This window comes from Lepus europaeus, chromosome 5 (genome assembly GCF_033115175.1).
Source record: "Lepus europaeus isolate LE1 chromosome 5, mLepTim1.pri, whole genome shotgun sequence".
NCBI classification, from domain to species: Eukaryota; Metazoa; Chordata; class Mammalia; order Lagomorpha; family Leporidae; genus Lepus; species Lepus europaeus.
In genome coordinates this window covers 115,609,389-115,628,983 of record NC_084831.1, presented here as the reverse complement: position 1 = coordinate 115,628,983, position 19,595 = coordinate 115,609,389, and the positions used below count along the sequence as shown (strand labels likewise).

The 19,595-nt window shown below is 55.9% G+C and overlaps 7 non-coding genes across 7 annotated transcripts; 4 read left to right on the top strand and 3 right to left on the bottom strand.

Moving 5' to 3' along the window:
• Positions 1 to 1,530: 1,530 nt before the first annotated feature.
• TRNAN-GUU (transfer RNA asparagine (anticodon GUU)) lies at positions 1,531 to 1,604 on the top strand. The gene has a single exon. It is a non-coding gene; the product is annotated as a tRNA-Asn (tRNA).
• Positions 1,605 to 3,569: 1,965 nt separating this feature from the next.
• Positions 3,570 to 3,733, top strand: LOC133761370 (U1 spliceosomal RNA). Its single transcript, XR_009866167.1, has one exon. It is a non-coding gene; the product is annotated as a U1 spliceosomal RNA (small nuclear RNA).
• A 645-nt stretch (positions 3,734 to 4,378) lies between these two features.
• TRNAQ-CUG (transfer RNA glutamine (anticodon CUG)) lies at positions 4,379 to 4,450 on the bottom strand. Its single transcript has one exon. It is a non-coding gene; the product is annotated as a tRNA-Gln (tRNA).
• A 2,535-nt stretch (positions 4,451 to 6,985) lies between these two features.
• TRNAH-GUG (transfer RNA histidin (anticodon GUG)) lies at positions 6,986 to 7,057 on the bottom strand. Its single transcript has one exon. It is a non-coding gene; the product is annotated as a tRNA-His (tRNA).
• Positions 7,058 to 7,864: 807 nt separating this feature from the next.
• On the top strand, positions 7,865 to 7,938 carry TRNAN-GUU (transfer RNA asparagine (anticodon GUU)). The gene has a single exon. It is a non-coding gene; the product is annotated as a tRNA-Asn (tRNA).
• A 2,469-nt stretch (positions 7,939 to 10,407) lies between these two features.
• Positions 10,408 to 10,480, bottom strand: TRNAV-CAC (transfer RNA valine (anticodon CAC)). The gene has a single exon. It is a non-coding gene; the product is annotated as a tRNA-Val (tRNA).
• A 7,328-nt stretch (positions 10,481 to 17,808) lies between these two features.
• On the top strand, positions 17,809 to 17,972 carry LOC133761367 (U1 spliceosomal RNA). Its single transcript, XR_009866165.1, has one exon. It is a non-coding gene; the product is annotated as a U1 spliceosomal RNA (small nuclear RNA).
• The last annotated feature ends 1,623 nt before the right edge of the window (positions 17,973 to 19,595 follow it).

Below are 19,595 nucleotides of genomic sequence, written 5' to 3'. Positions count from 1 at the left end.
GTGTTGGGCTGGGAACAGTGCTGGGAGGTACTGCCATGATGAAGGTGTATCAGAGCAGAGCCAGAGCCTGGGCAGGAGAAAGCAATGCAAATAATGAGCTACACACACGTGAGGACACTGTGCTGATGGTGGTCTTGCTTAGTTACACACACGTGAGGGCACTGTGCCGATGGTGGTCTTGCTTAGTTACACACACTTGAGGGCACTGTGCTGACGGTGGTCTTGCTTAGTTACACACACGTGAGGGCACTGTGCTGACAGTGGTCTTGCCTGGCAAGCTCCTACACTCACCAAGCTGCTCAGCTCTAAGGTGTGAGTGATACCAGATACAATTAGTATCTCTGTAACTCTTCTTCACATCAAAGGGGGTGGGGGGTGTAAAGAGAGTCAAGAATGCAGATCTCACACTAACTTTTGGGAGGAACTTTGTCAGCAGCCACAACTGGGAGACTCCTTAGAGACAAACGTGAGGCCCAAGATGCCAGAGGTCTGAGCCGAAGGCACTGCCCATGCACAGACGCTGCCCCAGGAGCGAGGCCAGAGGGCCGAGCCTGCCAGGGAACGGTCTGCAGTCACAATAGCAGAACTAGAAGGTGGGGGTGTCATGGACTCTCAGGAACCCCTACTTCCAGTTGTCAAAGGTAGGCTGATGCCCATGACCACTGTGTTCTTCTGCTCACCCCAAATGGGCAACACCCCCTCTGCAGCACACGGGCCTGTGCAATGGGGTCTGCTGGCCTAGCCACTGAGGGGATGAGGGACAGGCAGGCAGGGGGGAGAGCGAGCCCCTGACATCTGTCCTCACTGTCTCTGTGCAAGGCTCCGTGGGCTTCGGACGCCAGGGTCGGGGTCCACGCGTCTCCTCCTCCTCCTTCTCAAGCCCCGTCCCCTCTTGGCGCGCGCCCCCAGCGCCACCCGAAAGGGCACCTGCAGGCCTCTCGCGTCCAGCACTGGATGCCGAGAACTTGCTGGAACTCGGCGATGAAAAGCGGCTCCCTTTGCCCAGACCTTCGTGACTTCAACACCCTGGGGGCTTCCAAGGACTGGGCGAGGACACCACGCAGCCTGGAGTCCTTGGGTCCCCCGGGGCGCCCGTGACGGCCAAACCCTGTTCCCGGCGAAGGACCCGAGAGCGGCCGTCACCGCGACCCTGAACCCGGGGAGCCCCGTGCTGGACACGCGAAGCTTCCGAGCACGCGCGGGCGGCAGGAGCGGCGAGGACAGGGTGTTCCCGGCGTGGAGGCGGCGCCGACGCGGGCGCTGTGGACCTCGGGCCCTATCGCTCCGGCGGGCCGCGGACCCGGGCGTCTGCGGGGTGCGGGCTCCTGCAGCGGGCGTGCGAAAGCCACGCGGCTCCCAGCGGCTGCCCGACCTCCCAACGCACAGGTTACCGCGCGGCGCACAGCGCGTCTCCTGCTCGCCCGTCAGCGGTGCCCGGGGCTGTGGAGCTCGCAGCGTCGCCCCGTAAGGCCAGCGGCAGCCCGCGGCAGGCGCCAGTGGAGGGCTCCGTCCCTTGCAAGCGGTAACTGCGTCTCTGTGGCGCAATTGGTTAGCGCGTTCGGCTGTTAACCGAAAGGTTGGTGGTTCGAGCCCACCCAGGGACGGCCCCTGGCACTTTTACACCTTTGATAATTTCAAGGACGCCTCCCGTCTATAACTAGGTTCTTGGAAATCAGTTGAGGGGTGCAGATCGAGTTTCCCGTGTAAATTGCAGGAGTCAAGTACATCCACAGTACAACTGCTTCCCATAGATGGGGCATAGGAGGATGGCATATCAGGAGAAGCATCTGCTTCTTCACTGGTGCAGTTGTAGGCAAAGTGCAAGGGCGACTTGGAGGCTGAGCTGAGTCAAAGGCTGAATGTACGTTCAGGATACACAGCAGTTTCTTTCTTTGTTTTTTTTATCCATGACCTGTTAGCTGATTAACTTGTTGTATCTCTCCTCCCCTGCATTCCCCAGCCTTGTAATGAAATGTAGGCTGTCATACACTTCTGCTATGGGAATCTATCGCAACATAGATATTACCTGTGGCAGATAGTGCAGGAGCGGTGCCCGTAGCAATTAGGCCATCTGGACCTCTCTTCGGAGATGAGAGACTCTTCCCCTGTTGAGCTGGTGGCTCACGTGGGCTCAAGTGTCTGTTGACTCTCAGGAGCAGAAGTTGAGCAGACTCAACTTGATGGGACATCTCTCTTTCTCGCTCTCGCTCTCTCTCCCCACTTCCCTCCCACACCTCCCACTCTCTCTTAGCCCTGTTTCCTATTTTCACACCGGCGGCGTCTCTATGGGTTTCTAGTTTGATGTTATGAACTAACTTCTCTGACACCGGCAGGGATCCATTCCTTATATGTGGGTGAGTATCTTCGATTGCCTATCATCCTGTGCATTTTGGTAGTTCTTGATATTTGAACCTGGAGCAATGAGAAGAGGCTCCCATTTTGTCTTTCTAAGATTTGATAAAAACCTTATGGTTCCATCAATAGATAGGTAAAGGATGTCCACATTTATTCAAAATAGCCTTAAACTGGAAACCACAATTCAAATGTCCAACAACAGTAGAATAAATACCAGCCCCCATGCCACTCATCAGCAAGGAGAACCTCCCGGTAAGGTTCCGGGACTTGGGCAGCACAGCAGAGCAGAGGGCGCTGGTGCCGGCTGAGCCGGTCTTTCCGTGGGCGCCCGACCTTGCTCCACCCTCCGCGTTCCCGCGTTCTCATCACCGAATGCGGACGATCCAGTCGCGGGTTCAGCACCTCGGCGGGAATGCCCCCTAGACGTTTCCTCAACGTGAGACGTTTTAGTTCCTTGTTTGAGGTAAGCTCTCAGGTGCGGAGCGGGCCCTGCGAGACGCCGGAGCCCCGCAGGCACAGGCGGGAGCGTGGTTGTCCGCTCTGCGGGGCAGCACCGCCTCGCGTCCCGGACCCCCGGCAGGATCCGCGCCTTCAGCGTGGACACCGTCTTCGTGACACCAGCGGCGCTCCGTCAGGATGACGGTCTGCGGCCCCCGGGCGCCTTCTCCAGCTTCATGAAGACGGGATCTGTCAGCTGCTGGCTTCGACGTCCGATCGGCATCCACTGAGTCCACTTTTCATTTCGAGTTCCCGCATGAAGATACGCGGGTTTGGAAGGAAGGACCCTGGCTCCTGGCTGACCCTAAAAGTTCCGTGCATCGAGAGCGATGCTTTCGAGAAGGGTCGGGGCTCTGCGCGGGTTCCGCACCGGTGGAGGTGTGCGGGACGGGCGGGCACAGCTGTCCCTCTGAGCCCGCCGAGGGCTCCTAGGTGGTGCAGCTGCAAGCCGCGCGGTGGGCGGGGCGTCTCCGGTGGCGTCACCGATGAGACTGGGCCATGTAGATGAAGAACGCAGGGGCTGCTGGTCTGGGATCTGCTGCAGATTCACGACTGTGTTCCCGTGCTGTGGGAGAAAGCGCGGGATCGCTGGCGGCACATACGAGCGCTGTGCCTGCCTGAGAGGGAAGAGGGCCCGGCGGTGCGGGGCGCAAAGTGAGCGCGTGTGAAGAGTGCGGGGCGTGTGAGGCTGTGCTGGGGCGGACGGCTGACAAGTCATACTTACCTGGCAGGGGAGACACCATGATCAGGCAGGTGGTTTTCCCAGGGCGAGGCTGTCCCATTGCACTGCGGGAGTGCTGACCCCTGCGATTTCCCCACATGTGGGAAACTCGACTGCAGAATTTGTGGTAGTGGGGGACTGCGTGCGCGCTCTCCCCTGGCTTTCTTCTCGTTTTAAAAGCAGGCTGTCGCGTACAGTTTACTCAAGCTCTCTCTGTCAAGAACATTGGGGTACTTCAGCTCCCGGCTTCTGCTCCAACCCCATCCCGTCCACCACTGTACACAGGGTACAATCTTTACCAAGTCACCTAGGTAACTCAACCACACAGTTCAACACTTTAGCACTACACTGCTTTACACAATCAACCCGTAACACCTAGGCCAGCCTTTCCTCCCTTCAATGAAATAGAAGACAGATTGCAAACAAGATACAATCCTTTAGTGACTGTTCAATGCTGTTCTTTGCAGAAGCTGCTGAGCGGAGGCCAGACCAGGCAGGGCCGGGTGCCCTCTCCTGGCCCGAAAAACGGCCTCTCCTGTGCTCCTGCCGCCCAGAAACAACCCAGAAAAAAGAAATGCCGGTCTGGATTTGGGGGGGGGGGAGGTTTTCCTCAGACAGTTCAGACCGGCACTGACCCACCTCCGCAGTCCTGATACTGGGATTTCCCAGCTGCCCTCGAGGCCAGGGTGGTTTCCCTAAGGGGAATGTGCCCCGCAGAACTGCCTGCCTGTCCCTTAAAACGAATGGTGGAAGAAACCGCGGGATTGGATAGAAATCCCTTTTAAACTGTAAAAAGGAAACCAAAGGTCCCACCGAGATTTGAACTCGGATCGCTGGATTCAGAGTCCAGAGTGCTCACCATTACACCATGGAACCCAGTTACTACATCTCCCATAGGTCTTTCATGTGGCCTGAAGTCCAATGGCGCTCGAAGCAGAACCAGCTACTGGGGAAAACAGCTCCACAGTGGGAAGACCTGTGCGATTTCCAGGGAGGCAAAGGCAGGCAAGGTTGTGATATGAAAGGAAGAGGGCTGGTTCCTTCCACTGCTTTCCAGCAACTGTGCTTGGCCAGGAGAAGCAGTAATGGGGGTGGGGTCAGCCCGGGGTGGACGGGCCCTTGCCGGCAGGTGTCCTCCGGAAGCGTGCTCTGGGTGCAGCTGCAAACAATAGTGTTTGTCTCCCTGCCTTTGCCTTCACAGGTTTCCCACTGCCCAGGGAGCCAGATGGTCATCTGGGAAGGACTGGCGACTTCCAGGGCTGGACCTTGCAGCACCTGTTACACAGATGCCACCACTACCTTCTATCTGTACCGACAAACGTGTCAGCACCAAGGGCACCGGGAGGCAGGGGAATTTTCATTTTTTTACTTCATTTACATGTGTGGTATTTTGGATAAGTTTTTTTTTCTTACAACAAATGTGTATTTGTTTAGCTAAAAAAGAAGCAACCAACCATGTGTACAATTTGTATAAAAGACATAAAGCAGACCACACAAATCAGCCCAACGTCACGGACATCCCATGGGATCCCATGCAGGACACTGGCTTTGAGGAAGTGGCCTGGTTTTTAAAGCATTCCTGGTTTTCTCATTGGGTCATTCTGCGGGGGCACCCATTGGGCAGTGGTTTTTCACATTCAGTATGTTCATTGGCTTGGGGCTCATGGAGTTAATGGGGTCTCCTGGAGACAGTTGTCTCCCTGGGGCTCAGCCCCCTCCTCTGCTAGCTCTGGGTGTAATGTTGGATCCACCCTGGAGGTGTGATTGAAAGCCCCAGGTCAGACACGCAGCACAAGAAGGGATGAGTGGGGGAGATGTCGGTTGGTCGGTCTGGAGACAGCTTTCCAGCCCCAGCTGGCAGCCCGCCCATGAAGCACATTCTGCCAACGTCTGGGGGCCCACGGACCCTCAGCCCCACTGGACGGCCTCATGTCTGAGTCCAGAACCAAGATCATTCATTCATCCGATTTTTAGTTTTTAGACCAGAGGCTGTTCCAGGTTTCCATTTGCAAGTCTCTAAGACAGAACTGCATTTCTTCAACGGCTCGTGCACCTGGCCCCAAGTTTGTCCTCTGAACTTTGCTTCAGTGGCACAGCTCCAGCTTGTCAGGCTTCAGGAACAGGCCCTCTATGATAGGCACAGCATTAAGAACCATGAACAGGACTAAAATCTGAGACTTGTAAGGCTACACAGTTTCTACTGAGTCTGACTTTTTTCTCCACACTCACACCACTTTTAACAAAGATAATCCCAGTGAGACTAATTAGTTTGCAAACAATGATTTAGAGGCTGCTTGCCACGCCAGCGTCCATATAGGTGCCGGTTCCAGTTTCCTCTTCTCCAATTCTGATCCAGGTCTGCCTTGGCTTCGGAAAAGCAGGAGAAGATGGCACAAGTCCTTGGGCCCCTGACACCATGTGGGAGGCCTGGCAGGAGCTCCTGACTGCTGGCTTCTGCTTGGCTCAAACCTGGCCACGTGGGGAGTGAATCAGCAGATGGAAGATCTTTCTCTCTCTTGGTTATGTTGATTTTCTTTCTTTTTTTCTTTTCTTTTTTTTTTTTTAATTTTTTTTGACAGGCAGAGTAGACAGAGAGAGAGAGAGAGAGACAGAGAGAAAGATCTTCCTTTTGCCGTTGGTTCACCTTCCAATGGCTTTCTCGGCCGGCGCGCTGCGGCTGGTGCGCTGATCCGAAGCCAGCACCCATGTGCCTCTCCTGGTCTCCCATGCGGGTGCAGGGCCCAAGGACTCGGGCCGGGCCATCCTCCACTGCACTCCCGGGCCATAGCAGAGAGCTGGCCTGGAAGAGGGGCAACCGGGACAGAATCCGGTGCCCTGACCGGGCCTAGAACCCAGTGTGCTGGCGCCACAGGTGGAGAATTGGCCTACTGAGCCACGACACCAGCACATTGATTTTCAAATACACACATTTTTTAGAAAAAGAAATACCTACTCTGCCATGAAAATAGGAAAACTCGTGAATAGTTTACAAACTCAGGAGATCTTGCAGGGATAAAGAGGAACAGCTTCATCTTTGTTCACAAAGGTACACTTTACCAAGTAGTTATAGCTATGGAGAGCTGAAGAACAAAAGCACACATTCTCCTTGAATCTGGAAAACAAGTTTTAAGAACCAGATGTGTTTCACCAAGAGCCACAAGGAAATCATAATTCTTCTACCATATAATCGGGTTTTGTTTCCACCACGTTCCATCCCTCCACTCCCTGGCAAGTTCAGCCCTTCCCAAGGACAGAGGCCTGGGTGCCCACGGTGAGGTTTGCCTTGGCTTCTCCGAATGGCCAGAGCCACAGAGGCCATGCGTTCAGTCGCCAGAGTCAGGTGAGAGGTAGGGCAAACAGGGAAGTCAAAAGGTCGGTCGATATAAAAGACAGGAACCCCGGGCTGCACACTGCCGTGACTCGGATTCGAACCGAGGTTGCTGCGGCCACAACGCAGAGTACTAACCACTATACGATCACGGCGCGCCGCCACAGCCACGGGCATGCGGATGGCTCTGAATGTCTATTTAACCCATGGGCGGAGCTGTGTTCCTGGGTGCACCTGCTTTCCTCCCTCCTCGCCGCTTTTCCTCTTTCCCCTCCCATTCTGCGGCCATCATCAACATTGCTCCCACAAGGATCCACCTGCCTGCGGGATGCCCAAGTCTCCTGGGAAGTGCCCTCGCCCACGTCCGGCTTCTCCTCTGTCCTCCTCCTGGAGCCCTCAACTCCGACCCCGGCCACCCCCGCCACCCGCCCGGGGAGCGTCCCCAACGCCACCCGCAGACCGCGCCAAGCGGGACGGAATATGGCGATGAACAGGCTCCCCTCGCACCGCCCTTCGGGACTTCCACCCACAAGGCGCTTCCAAGGCCTGAGCGCTGAAGACCCCGCCGCCTGGAGTCCTCGGGTCCCCCGGGGCGCCTGTGATGGCCAAGCCCTGTTCCCGGCGAAGGACCCGAGAGCGGCCGTCACCGCGACCCTGTCCCCGGGGAGCCCCGTGCTGGACACGCGAGGCTTCCGAGCGCCCGCGGGCGGCTGGGGCGGCGGGCCCAGGGTCTTCCCGGCGTGGAGGCGGCGCCGACGCGGGCGCTCCGCGGCCTCGGGCCCACTCGCTTCGGCGGGACGCAGCCTCGGGCGTCTGTGGGGAGCGGGCTCCTGCGGCGAGCGGGCGAAGGCCACGCGGCTGCTCTCGCATCCTGGCGGTGGCCCTGGCTCTGGAGCGCGAAAACTTTCTACAAAGCCGGCGGCAGCTGGGGAAGGTGCGGTCCCTGTACCTGCCAGAGCCGAGTCTCTGTGGCGCAATCGGTTAGCGCGTTCGGCTGTTAACCGAAAGGTTGGTGGTTCGAGCCCACCCAGGGACGGCCGCTGTCGCTTTTTGCCCGGTGGATGCACGCAATTTGCACCCACACAGGCAGACAAAGGATCAAGTACTTTGGAAAACAACTTTTACAGTTAATTCTCATAGTGCAACTGTTAATTCTCATAGTACCACTCATTAAGCACAGAGGTCCTACATAGGGAGTAAGTGCACAGTGAGTGACTCCTGTTGTTGATTGAAATATTAACACTCTTTTTTTTTTAAGTTTTATTTTATTTATTTGAAAGATAGACTTACAGAGAGAAGCAGAGACAGAGAGAGAGGTCTTCCATCTGCTGGTTCACTCCCCAGATGGTCGCAACGGACAGAGCTGAGCCGGTCTGAAGCCAGGAGCCAGGAATTTCCTCCAGGTCCCCAACGTGGGTGCAGGGGCCCAAGGACTTGGGCCATTTCTACTGCTATCCCAGGCCATAGCAGAGAGCTGGATCCCAAGAGGAGCAGCCCGGCATAGAACTGGCATCCTTAGGGGATGCCAGTGCCTCAGGCAGAGGATTAACCCACTATGCCACAGCACTGGCTCCAATGCTCTTATTTTTCACATAGTGACCACCCGAGGCTCTTGACATGAGTTGCCAAGGCTATGGAAGCCTTTGGAGTCCACGAGTTCCATCACTATTTAGACAGGGCCATATGCAAAGTAGAAGTTCTCTCCTCCCTTCAGAGGAAAAGTACGTCCTTCTTTGATGGCCCCTTCTTGCCACTGGGGTCTCACTCACAGAGATCCTCATGGAGATCATTTTTTGCGACAGTGTCTTGGCTTTCCATGCCTGAAATGCTCTCATGGGCTTTTCAACCAGACCAGAAGGCCTTGACGGCTGATTCTGAGGTCAGGGTACTGTTCAGGGCGTTTGTCATTCCATGAGTCTGCCGTGTGGATTGCTCCCCATGTTGGAACATTTTCTCCTTTTTAATTCTATCTATTGTTTTTACCAGACACTTGGTCCTATTTATGTGATCCTTTTGAAATTTAATCCTAGCCGGCGCCGCGGCTCACTAGGCTAATCCTCCGCCTTGAGGCGCCGGCACACCAGGTTCTAGTCCCGGTCGGGGCACCAATCCAGTCCCTCTTCCAGGCCAGCTCTCTGCTGTGGCCAGGGAGTGCAGTGGAGGATGGCCCAAGTGCTTGGGCCCTGCACCCCATGGGAGACCAGGATAGGTACCTGGCTCCTGCCATCAGATCAGTCCCGTGCGACGGCCGCAGCGCGCTACCGCGGCGGCCATTGGAGGGTGAACCAACGGCAAAAAGGAAGACCTTTCTCTCTGTCTCTCTCTCACTGTCCACTCTGCCTGTCCAAAAAAAAAAAAAAAATTTAATCCTCTCTGTAGGAGCCAATTACACACTTAATATGATCACTTTACCATGTATCATGGTTAAATAATATATTCTTTTAAAATAAGCGTCTCTACCCTAAGCAAGTACATTCAAAATCTTTTGAAATGTGGTTGGTTTCACAAGCACAACCCTACAGTCGCTGTTGTATTGTGCACATCTTTCACCCTGTGCAGCTGTGTCCACAGGGTAGCACTGAGTGTGCGATGGCTTCATTACATCACCTGTGCAACACTTCCAGTCTCACACACTTCTTTCAGGACCCCTCACCACACGCAGGAGCTCCAGCTATTAAAACTGCTGGCTGCCTGAGCTTCAGAGGGGGCGTGGGGCTCTTACAGTGACCTGAGGGTCTTCCGGGTAGGGGTGGGTTAATGTAAACATATACTTTCAATCGGTGTGCATGAGGAATATTGACAGTATCAGCTTGGTTTGAGATCCAGTGCGGATTTAAATTCAGTTTCTCGCCACCAGTCAGTGGGTTCTGCCACTTTGTTCCCAAGGACGAGAAGCCGCACAGGGCCCTCAAAAACCACCCTCTGGAGCTCTCAAACGAGAAAGCACTGGTTCAGTGTCACCTAGGCAGAGGACTGAAGCCTACGGAGAAGATTCACTGTAGGAAACCCTGAGGGGCCTACACTGTGGCCTGCAGCGCTGGCATCCCATATATGGGCGCAGTGCGACTCCAGCTGCTCCAGTGGGAAAGCAGCGGAGGATGACCAAGTCCTTGGACCCTTGGGCCCACATGGGAGACCTGGAATAAGCTCCTGGCTCACGGATTTGGATCCGCTAGGTTCCAGGCATTGCGGTCCTTTGGGGAGTGATGGAAGACCACTTTCTCTCTGTTTCTAGCTCTCCCTCTCTCTCTCTGGAACTCCCTCTCTCTCTGGAACTCTGTCTTTCAAATAAATAAAATGTCTTTTAAAAAAGGAAAGAAAATCTGATGCCGTTCCCTCCTATCCACCTAAGGAACTTGCATGCTTGGCCGGCCGCAATAGGGTGACAATGGCCAGCAGGTGGCCAGGAAAGAAATGAAGTCTGGTTGACGTGAGCTGCGTGGACACAGCCACTTGTCCTCTTGCTCACTCTGCCCTTATTCTCTTCACTGCGGCAAAAGAAGCCTGTTTCCGCCCGGTTTCGAACCGGGGACCTTTCGCGTGTGAGGCGAACGTGATAACCACTACACTACGGAAACCAGACACCGACAAGTCTATCACAAGGCGCCTCCTGAAGGTACCCAGATGCAGCAGACGCCCTGGTGGCTTCAGATTAGATAACGTCGCGACCTCTCGCCCCCTTCCCGCCACCTTTCTATCAGTTCCTTCCATCCTGAAGACAGCCCCAACTCGCGCGTTTCCACAAACATGATAGGGTCTTTGCTGGACAGAGACGGAGCGGTGTCCCTCCTCCTGCGGGAGCAGCACGGGCGCCAGCCTCTGGGGAACCCGCACTCCCGGCGGCCCCGCACGCCCGCGCCTCGCCGCGCCCACGCACACCCCCGAAGGAGCCGCTGGGGCTGCTCCGCGGGCCACCCAGGGAGCTGCCGGGTGCCCGCCGCTCCCACAGGAGCCGCGCAGCCAGGGCCCCGCCACGGTCCCTGGGCACGGGGCAGGCCAGGCAGAGGCTGACGGGGAGGACAGAGCCGACGAAAGCGGCAAGGACAGCCCAGTGCCACTCCCGGGGGGCCCGAGGGACATGGGTCTGCTCGCCTTGGTCCGCGCCGCTTGCTTGAACTCCGTCACCACGAGGAAGGACCGGGTGACAGCAAGGCCCGTCCGCGAGCCACAGGAACACACGCGCTGCTGGCGGGTTAGATGTGGAGTCGAGGAACGCCCGGCGTCAGAGGCGTCGTGTTTGGGATTGCTCTGAGCGTGGGGAGGATGGGGACCGAGCTCCAGCTGAGATGGAAACACTCAGGGGCGGCAGGGTTTGGGGGACGGGCTCGTGGTGGTCTCTGGGGATCTCAAGGCCTTGCTTGAGAGAGATTCCCTCGGGCGTCTGTGTTCCCGCTTGCGTGTGCGTTGTCGTCGGAGCTCAAAGCGGCTCAACTCTCAGCTTCTTGTACCCTGGGCGCCTTCGGGTCTCCCTCCCAGCAGCCACCCCCGGGTGCACTGGCGCCTGGGCACACCTCTCCGGAGGCCGCTGTATTCTCCACACTTCTCCTGAATGGAGGGAAGACTCAGTTGTGTGCTCCTGTGTGTCCCTGGTGGTCTGGTGGCTAGGATTCGGTGCTTGTATCACCGTGGCCCTGGTTCGATCTCCATTCTCTCGGGGAAGCTACTTTTATGCTCCTATGTAGAACGCGTTCCTGTGTCATCGCCATTTCCCACACAAACACCTGTGACTTGACCAGTCTCACAAGCAACACACCCAGCTTATGCTGCTATGTGGCTTCGACTCTGTCTGGACAGTGGAGTAAGAAATGAACTTTTGAAAGTGTGCAGGAAAACTTAACAGGAGTCTGTAAAGAGCCGGCTGCTGCCCTGGGTGGACTCTGTCTGTGGGGCTCTGCGGCCTCAGCATTCACTGCTCCCAGCACAGGGAGATCACCATCTGCAGTGCACTCTCCTCCAAGGCCCCTCCCACACCAGGGTGTGGGGGAAGTGTCTTCCTGGTGCCTACCTGAATCAGCCTGCTAGCCTAGAGGTCTGGGAAGCCTGGGGCTTCCTGTGTTTCAAAGATGTCCAGCTTTATGGTGGATTGCCAAAGACAAGTCAGTGGACAGGAAAAGTTCAGCTTCAGGAAAAGAAATGCAAACAAGACTGAAGTTTGTGAAAATGCCCAGTGCAATCTGGGCACATGTCTCCATCTGTGGGCTGCACTGAAACCTTTAGGACGGAAATCTGGGCGCTCAGGAGGACTTTCAACATCAGGAGTGAAGAGCCACCTCTCAAGACTCTTTGCAAAGATTCTGTGACTGTTCCCTTGGGTTGTCTGGCAGTGACCTGTGTGACCCTGCTCTCCTACAGACCCTACGGACCTGCCTCCTACAACACAGAATTTCTTGCCTGACCTATGTCAGTTGTCAGTGTTGGGGGCCCAATGCAGTTTTCCTGTGCAATCCCAGGGACTTGGTGACATTTGATTCTGGAATGAGTGATGGCCCTGGGCTGCTCTTTCCACTCTGTAGTACACAGGAGTGCACATATGAAGATGGGGCATTAAGGCAGGCATTGTGGTGCCGTGGGCTGGACTGCTGCTTGGGACACCTGCATCCCGCATCCTAGTGCCGAGTATCAAGACCTGCCTGCACTTCCAGTCCAACGTCCTGCTAATGTGTCTGGAAGGCAGCAGACGACAGTCCTAGGAGGATTACCTGCCACCATGTGTGAGCTTTGCATGCATTTCACTGTGCTGGATTTCCACTGGGCCCGGCCCTGGCATTTGGAGAATGAGCTGGCAGATGGCAGGTTTCTCTCTCTCTCTCTCTCTCTCTCTCTCTCTCTCTCTCTCTCTCTGACTTTGCCTTTCAAGTAAGCATCTTTAAAAAGAAGGATTGACTTTGCTGTTTCAAACTGGAGAAAGATAGTGTTTTCATTTCAGTCTGTACAAAAATATAGGCAACTAAATGTATGTAAAATTAGCTTTATTCTCTGAGGGTTCTAAACCCTCATCCTTCAAGGAAAATGAATACATGCTTAAGAGCTAGTAAATCATCGGCAGACATTTTTCTGCTTGTTCCAGGGTCTAGCCCTTGCTGATTTCGTGCAGCTGCAAGGGCTCCCGTCATCCAAAGGCTATGGGTGGGGATGGAAAAGGATGAGGGCCTTTGAAGATCCTCTCCTGATCTAGGCATTGCTGTCCTAGGGGCTATCACATTTGCAGAGGGAGGGCTGGATTTCTGCAAGCAAACTGGCCGGTGGTCCTGTTGTGTAATTTGGTCCTTATAGATGGTGACATCTTGCTTTGATTTAGACTTGTTTTGTTGTTTTCTTCCTTTCAACTGAGGAAGTATTTGGGGCTAAACTCTGTTAATGTTGAAATTAAGCAAGAGCATTTCATACTTCCCACATTAGTTGTTGCTTGAATAGAAAAATAACCAACCAGTCTTTTGTGAAATCTTGATGATAAGTGCCTGGGGCTGGGGCTGGAAGTGAGTGGAGCTGGGGGCCAGGAGGAGCCCGACTGTGGGGAAGGGGAGAAGTTACAGGAGTGGACTACAGGCCGGAAGGAGATGGTGGCGCTAGCACATTCAAGGCAAAGTCTCCTGAAGTGTGTTGGCTGCCCGTGGTGTGGGACAAGGGCCCCAGGACGATGCCAACAGCCTTGCTCCCAGCTGCTGCTGCAGGTGAGTTAGCCAGACCCTGGCCAGTTCCTCCTCAGCCTCAGTTTACCCTCCTGCTGCTCCTCGGGAGAAAATAAAGGTCTTTGCCAGGTCCCGGGATGAGAGCCATAGCTCAAACACGCACATTCACAGACTTGTTACAGCACAGAGAAGACGTTTGCAGGAAAATTCTCCTAAATCTATTTCAAATCAGAGGGTGGGACCACAGGGAGAGCCCTACAGTGTGAGAGCCACCAGGGTCCTTGGACAACACGAGACTGTGACAGACTGTGTGACAAGGGGCTAAGGACTAAACCCAGATGACCCGGAGGTGAAAAACCCGTGCTGGACACCAAGGCTCACTGACCTTAGATGATCCTTAGATGACCCGGAGGTGAAAAACCCATGCTGGACACCAAGGAAGACTGTGCTGTGTGTGAGACCCGGTCACTCTTGTTGGGGCCCAGCCCAGTGATGTGGCCTGGTGGCCTCGCCATGAGAGCAGTGGAAGGCAAGGGCTGAGGCAGAAGAACCCTAGGATCCACGAGGAGCGCTGGGAGCAAGGACCAAACAGACACAGGAGGCTGATGAGGATGGCAGCGGAGGAGACTGCTGCACGTGGGGCTTGGAGACCTGGGTTTTACTGAACCACACTCACATAAGCCGACAGACGCAGACCGTGCACAGAGTCAGAGGCACGAACACGGCTTGGAGGTCAGATGGCTGTAAGGGGGAGGAAGAGCTTAGCATGGTCAGGTCTCTACCTAAGCCTATTTGGTCGCTTCCAGAGTAGGAGTAACAGTACCGGTGCTCGCTCTCCAGCCACCCCCTCCTGCGCCACTTCAGATCCAGTTCCCTGCTAAAGCACCTGGGAAAGCAGTGAGGGATGATCAGGTCTGGGCCCTGCACCCATGTCGGAGCCCGGGAGGAAGCTCCTGGCTCCTACCTGCGGTCTGGCACAGCCCTGGCTGTTGCTGAGATTAGGGGAGTAAACCCGCAGAAGGAAGTTCTCTCTACCTCTTCTCCCACCGCCAAAATTCTGGGTTTCACATAAATAAAACACATGGTTCTGAAAAATTGTACAGACAAAAACCGCAAGCAACTGCTTTGTCCAAAGGGATGTGCAGGGTGACAGTGAGGGTTCTGCACTTTCAAGGACGTGAGATTTCTCTCAGCTCTGGTGGGGCCCCTGACCTGAGAGAGCTGCACATCTCCGCGTTGTTTCGCTCTTTCCTGTGCTCTCCCTGGTCTTCCCTGCCTCCCATCCCATCCACCACAACTTTTAAAAAGAGAGTCTCTCCTCCCCATACGCAGCGGCCAGGCTCCGTGGGCTCCGGACACCCGGGTCGGGCTCCACGCGTCTGCTCCTCTTCCTCCTCCTCCTCCTCCTCCTCGCCTCCCTACTCCCTCCTCCCCCTCCCCCTTCCCATCCTCCTCCTCCTCCTCCTCCTCCTCCAGGGTCCTCGGGCCCCATCCACACCCGCGGCGCGCCCCGCGGGCTTCTCGCGTTGAGCAGAGCACCGGATGCCGGGAACCCGCGGGAACTCGGCGATGAAAAGCGGCTCCCTTTGCACGGCGCTTCGTGACTTCAAGCCCCAGGGGGCTTCCAAGGCCGGATCGCTGAAGACCACGCCGCCTGGAGTCCTCGGGTCCCCACGGAGCGCCCGTGACGGCCAAACTCTGTTCCGGGCAAAGGTACCCGAGAAACCGACACCGCGACCCTGTCCCCGGGGAGCCCCGTGCTGGACGCGCGAGGCTTCCGAGGGCCCGAGGGCCCCTGGGGCGGCGGGGCCCAGGGTCTTCCCGACGGACGCGGACCCGGGCGTCTGCGGCGCGCGGGCTCTCGAGGCGGACAGGCGAAGGCCCTGCGGCTGCCCCCACGCCTGCCCGACTTTCTAGCACACAGGATGCCCCGTGGCGCCCAGTGCGGTCCCCCCTGGCCTCTCGGCGGTGTCCCGGGCTCTGGAGATGGCAGCGTCGCCCCTCAGGGCCGGCGGCAGGGACCCAGGGAAGAGGCGGTCTCTGTGTACGAGGAAGCTGAGTCTCTGTGGTGCAATCGGTTAGCGCGTTCGGCTGTTTAACCGAAAGGGTGGTGGTTCGAGCCCACCCAGGGATGGCCAGCGCCGTTTGTACCTGGTACCGCACGCGGATGATTGCACTTTGGTCACTTCGTGTCTGTTGTAGCCACCTCGGCACCTGGCTGAATACCTTCATCTCAGAGAATGGCTGCTGGGAGGTAAACTTTATACTCCTGTGGTTGAGGGGTGCAGATCACTGCCTCTAGATATTGCAGGAGCAGTGTCCGTAGCAATGAGCGCATCTGAGGCTGTCCGCGGAGATGAGACGATTTTCCCCGGTTAAGTTGGGGTCAGTTCTGCTGTTGAATCTCAAGAGCAGAAGCTGAGTTCTTTGACTTCCTAGGATGTCTTCCCTTCCGCCCGCCCCCCTACCCTACCCTGTCTCTCTCTCTCTCTCTCTCCTCCCCCCGCCCCGCCTCCATGTCTCCCTTACTCCTGTATGGTGTTTTCCCACCGGCGTTGTCACTATGGGTTTCTAGTGTTGACGTGACGAACTTCACTTCTCTGGTACCTGCAGGGCTCCATTCCCTGTTTGTGGGTGAGTGTCTTCGATTGCCTATCATCCTGTGCATTCCTGTAGTCCTAGATATTTGAGCCTGCAGTAATGAGAAGAGGCTCCCATTTTGCCTTTCTAATATTTGGTAAAAATCTTATGTGCCCACCAAAAGACAGGTAAAACAATGTCCACTTTTATTCAAAATATCCCTAAACTGCAAACAATTCAAATGTCCAACAACAGTAGAACAGATACTATGTTGAGCTAGATTCCCCTAAGAAAAGTTGTGTGACAGCTTACATTTAATTACAAGTCTGGAGAAAGCAGGGAGGAGAGATACAACAAGTTGATCAGCTAGCAGGTCATGGATAGACCAACAAAGAAAGACACTGCTGTGTATCCTGAGTGTACACTCAGACTTTGACTCAGCCTCCAAGCCGCCCTTGCATTGTACCTACAACCCCACCAGTCAAGAAGCAGGTGCTTCTCCTCATACCCTATCCTCCTACCCCAGAATCTGCCCAGTTTGTGTTGTCCACCCCTCTTACCTAAACCGGTGTAGGTCAGTGTAAAGGATTTATGGGTTCCTCACCCATTTTCATTACAAGCACTCTGGCGTTTGAGATTGATGGACATGGTTCCAGCTGCCACCCAGCCGGGTAGCTGCAGCTGCAGGACCTTGACCCTGGCCCTGTCCTTCCATCTGGCAGTCCCCTGCCCTGGCTCAGCAGATCCTTTTATGGGGACCTGGAGGGCTCATGAGTTTGGGTTTAACAATTCATATGCACAGAAAGAACTAAATGAGAAACTTGGGTAAGTATCAGAAGTAACAAAAGCATTCCCATCCATGCCTAGTTCCTCAATCCAACCCAGTACACATTTTTTACTCAATTACTATGAAACGGAAGGGGGGGGGTGGGGGGAAGAAACCCTTTACAGATAGGTTTACTGTAGGGCATGGGCGAAAGTTCAGAGTTGCTGTCTATGCATTAAACTGACGTTTACCTGACCCTTTGAAAGTCACCCGCTAAGCACCTCAGATGCAACTTCTCCGAGGGATTTTGGTCAGACTCGTGTGATCTTGTGTCTGCCTTTGCGGAATGGAACAGGCGCAGCAATGAACTAAGCCCCGGTGAGGCGAGGTGAGGAGACACCCATGAGGAGATGGCAGTGTCCCGCCCCGTGTGTGAGACTGGCCCGGTCCTCTCTGCTGGGGCAGCATAGCTTCGTCTTGGTGGAATTAGACTGAAAACCGTCTTTCTAGCACCAAGTGTGGCAAAAACAAACGACAAAACGCGGTAAGCGTGGCGGATGGACAGTCTCCGGGACGCTTCGCTGGGTGCACAACTAAGGCTGCTCTGTGCCACTTCACCAAGGGCCTGAGGTCCCTAGGCGCGACCGCGAGGCCGGAAGTGGGCTGGGGGAGGGTGAGGGGGAAGGGCGCGGCCCGCGGGGACCCTGAGGGGCGGCGCCCATGCAGATGAGGCCGCGCGGGGGCTGCTGCTCCGGCACCGGCTGCGGATCCACGCACGAGTCCCACGCTGTGGAAATCCTGCTGGACTGTTGCGGGACACTCGCTGGGATCTGTGGATCCGCGCAAGGAGAGCCTGGGGCGGAGAGGAAGTCACCGTGTGTGTACAGAGCGAGTTGTGCGCAGCTGTGCTGGGGCGGCAGGGCCGGAGGTCATACTTACCTGGCAGGGGAGACACCATGATCACGCAGGTGGTTCTCCCAGGGCGAGGCCCGGCCATTGCACTGCGGCTGTGCTGACCCCTGCGATTTCCCCACATGCGGGAAACTCGACTGCAGAATTTGTGGTAGTGGGGGACTGCGTGCGCGCTCTCCCCTGATTTTTTTCCGTGTTGTAATGTTAGACGCTGTTCCTTCTGCCTGGCTTCTCACAGGAAACTGACCCGGTTAGTCCCGGACTCTCTTTTCCCTACCTTTCCAGGGGGTCGTGCCCACGAGTTCCAGGGGTCTTATCACCCGAACTCCACTGCTGCCCACGACTGGCGTGCGTGCGTGCGTGCGTGTTTTCCCTGCGTGCTCAGCTGCCTCCGCCCACTCCCGGATGCTAGCGCAGGAGCCTTACCCACCCTAGGACCACGACCCCCCTGATTCTATCACCCCAAGTCCAAGTAGAGTGGCTTGATTGATTCCCTGACGACTGGACACTCAGCACTCTCTTCAGGAACTGCGACTCCTCAGGGGGCGGGAGAAGTGAGGCTGGGATCACTCTGCCAAGTCCCAGGAGCGGCGGGGCCGAGCCGGAGCAGCCCATGCCCTGCAGAGCTGCCTTCTGGCCCCTAAGCCAAAATGCCCAGGGGATGTCAGAGAGAAAACAAAAGCTCAATCAATAAATAGCGCTCTCAGCATGGAAAGCAGGGAGGTCCCGCTCATTTGAACTCGGATAGCTGGATACAGAGTCCAGAGCGCTCACCATTACACCATGGAACCCAGTGTCACAGTTAGCTGCTGATCTCCTAAACACCGAGACAACCAATCGAGGTCTCCGAAGATGCTCGGTCGATGGGGCATCTCCTTCACAGTAGGAAACCTGTGAGTTCTCCAAAGAGGCAAATGCAGGCAAAAGGTCGTGGTGAAACTAGAAGGCTCCCTCCTTCCACTGCTTTCCACCAGTGGCCCTTGGCCATGAGGAGCAGTAAGGAGGGTGGGGTCAGCCCGGGGTGGACGGGCCCTTGCCGGCAGGTGTCCTCCGGAAGCGTGCTCTGGGTGCAGCTGCCCTGGCCTTTCTGCAGGGCTGTGCTCTGGCAGAGCCTGGGTGAGCGTCCTTGTTGTCAGCCGTGGGGTGCACCAGATGCCCGCTCCCACAGCCGCCCAGCTGCGTCCATTTTGCTTACGGTTGGGCGCAAATGCCTCTGTTGGATTCTCCCCAATGCTCCCACTCACCAACCAACGAGCTTTCAAAAAAAAAAAAAAAGGTTTCCTTCGGGGTTCCAACTGACTCATCACAAGCCATTTCTTCTGATCTCACAAGCAGGCCTTGAGAAAGGAGCCTGCCCACGGGTGGTCACTTGTCCTGTTTCTCCGCTCTGTCTCTTTGCAGGTGGTGGTTCTTTTTGCCAAAACACCTCCAGCCCTGTACTGAACTTGTGCCTCTTAGGCCGTCTTGATTCTACCTGTGCCAGTTCCGGTTGTCAAGAAAATTGGGGATTAGGAAGTGTCATCAAGTTTAGAGGTCCCTAGTTCTATTTTCTTTAAAATCCCGAGTTGGAGTGCGAATCTTCTCAGCTCACTCAGCGCTCATTTACCCTAAGCAGCAAAGAGGGATGGATGCGGCACCACCACTCCCATCACCCGACCCCCAGGCCAGTCCAGCCCTTCCCAAGGACAGAGACCTAGGTGCCCACGGTGAGGTTTTCCTTCCGTTCTCCGGACCGCGGGAGCCGCAGGACTAGGCGTTAAGTCGCCAGGGGCAGGTGAGTGGGAACGCGACGGGGAGGAAAAGACA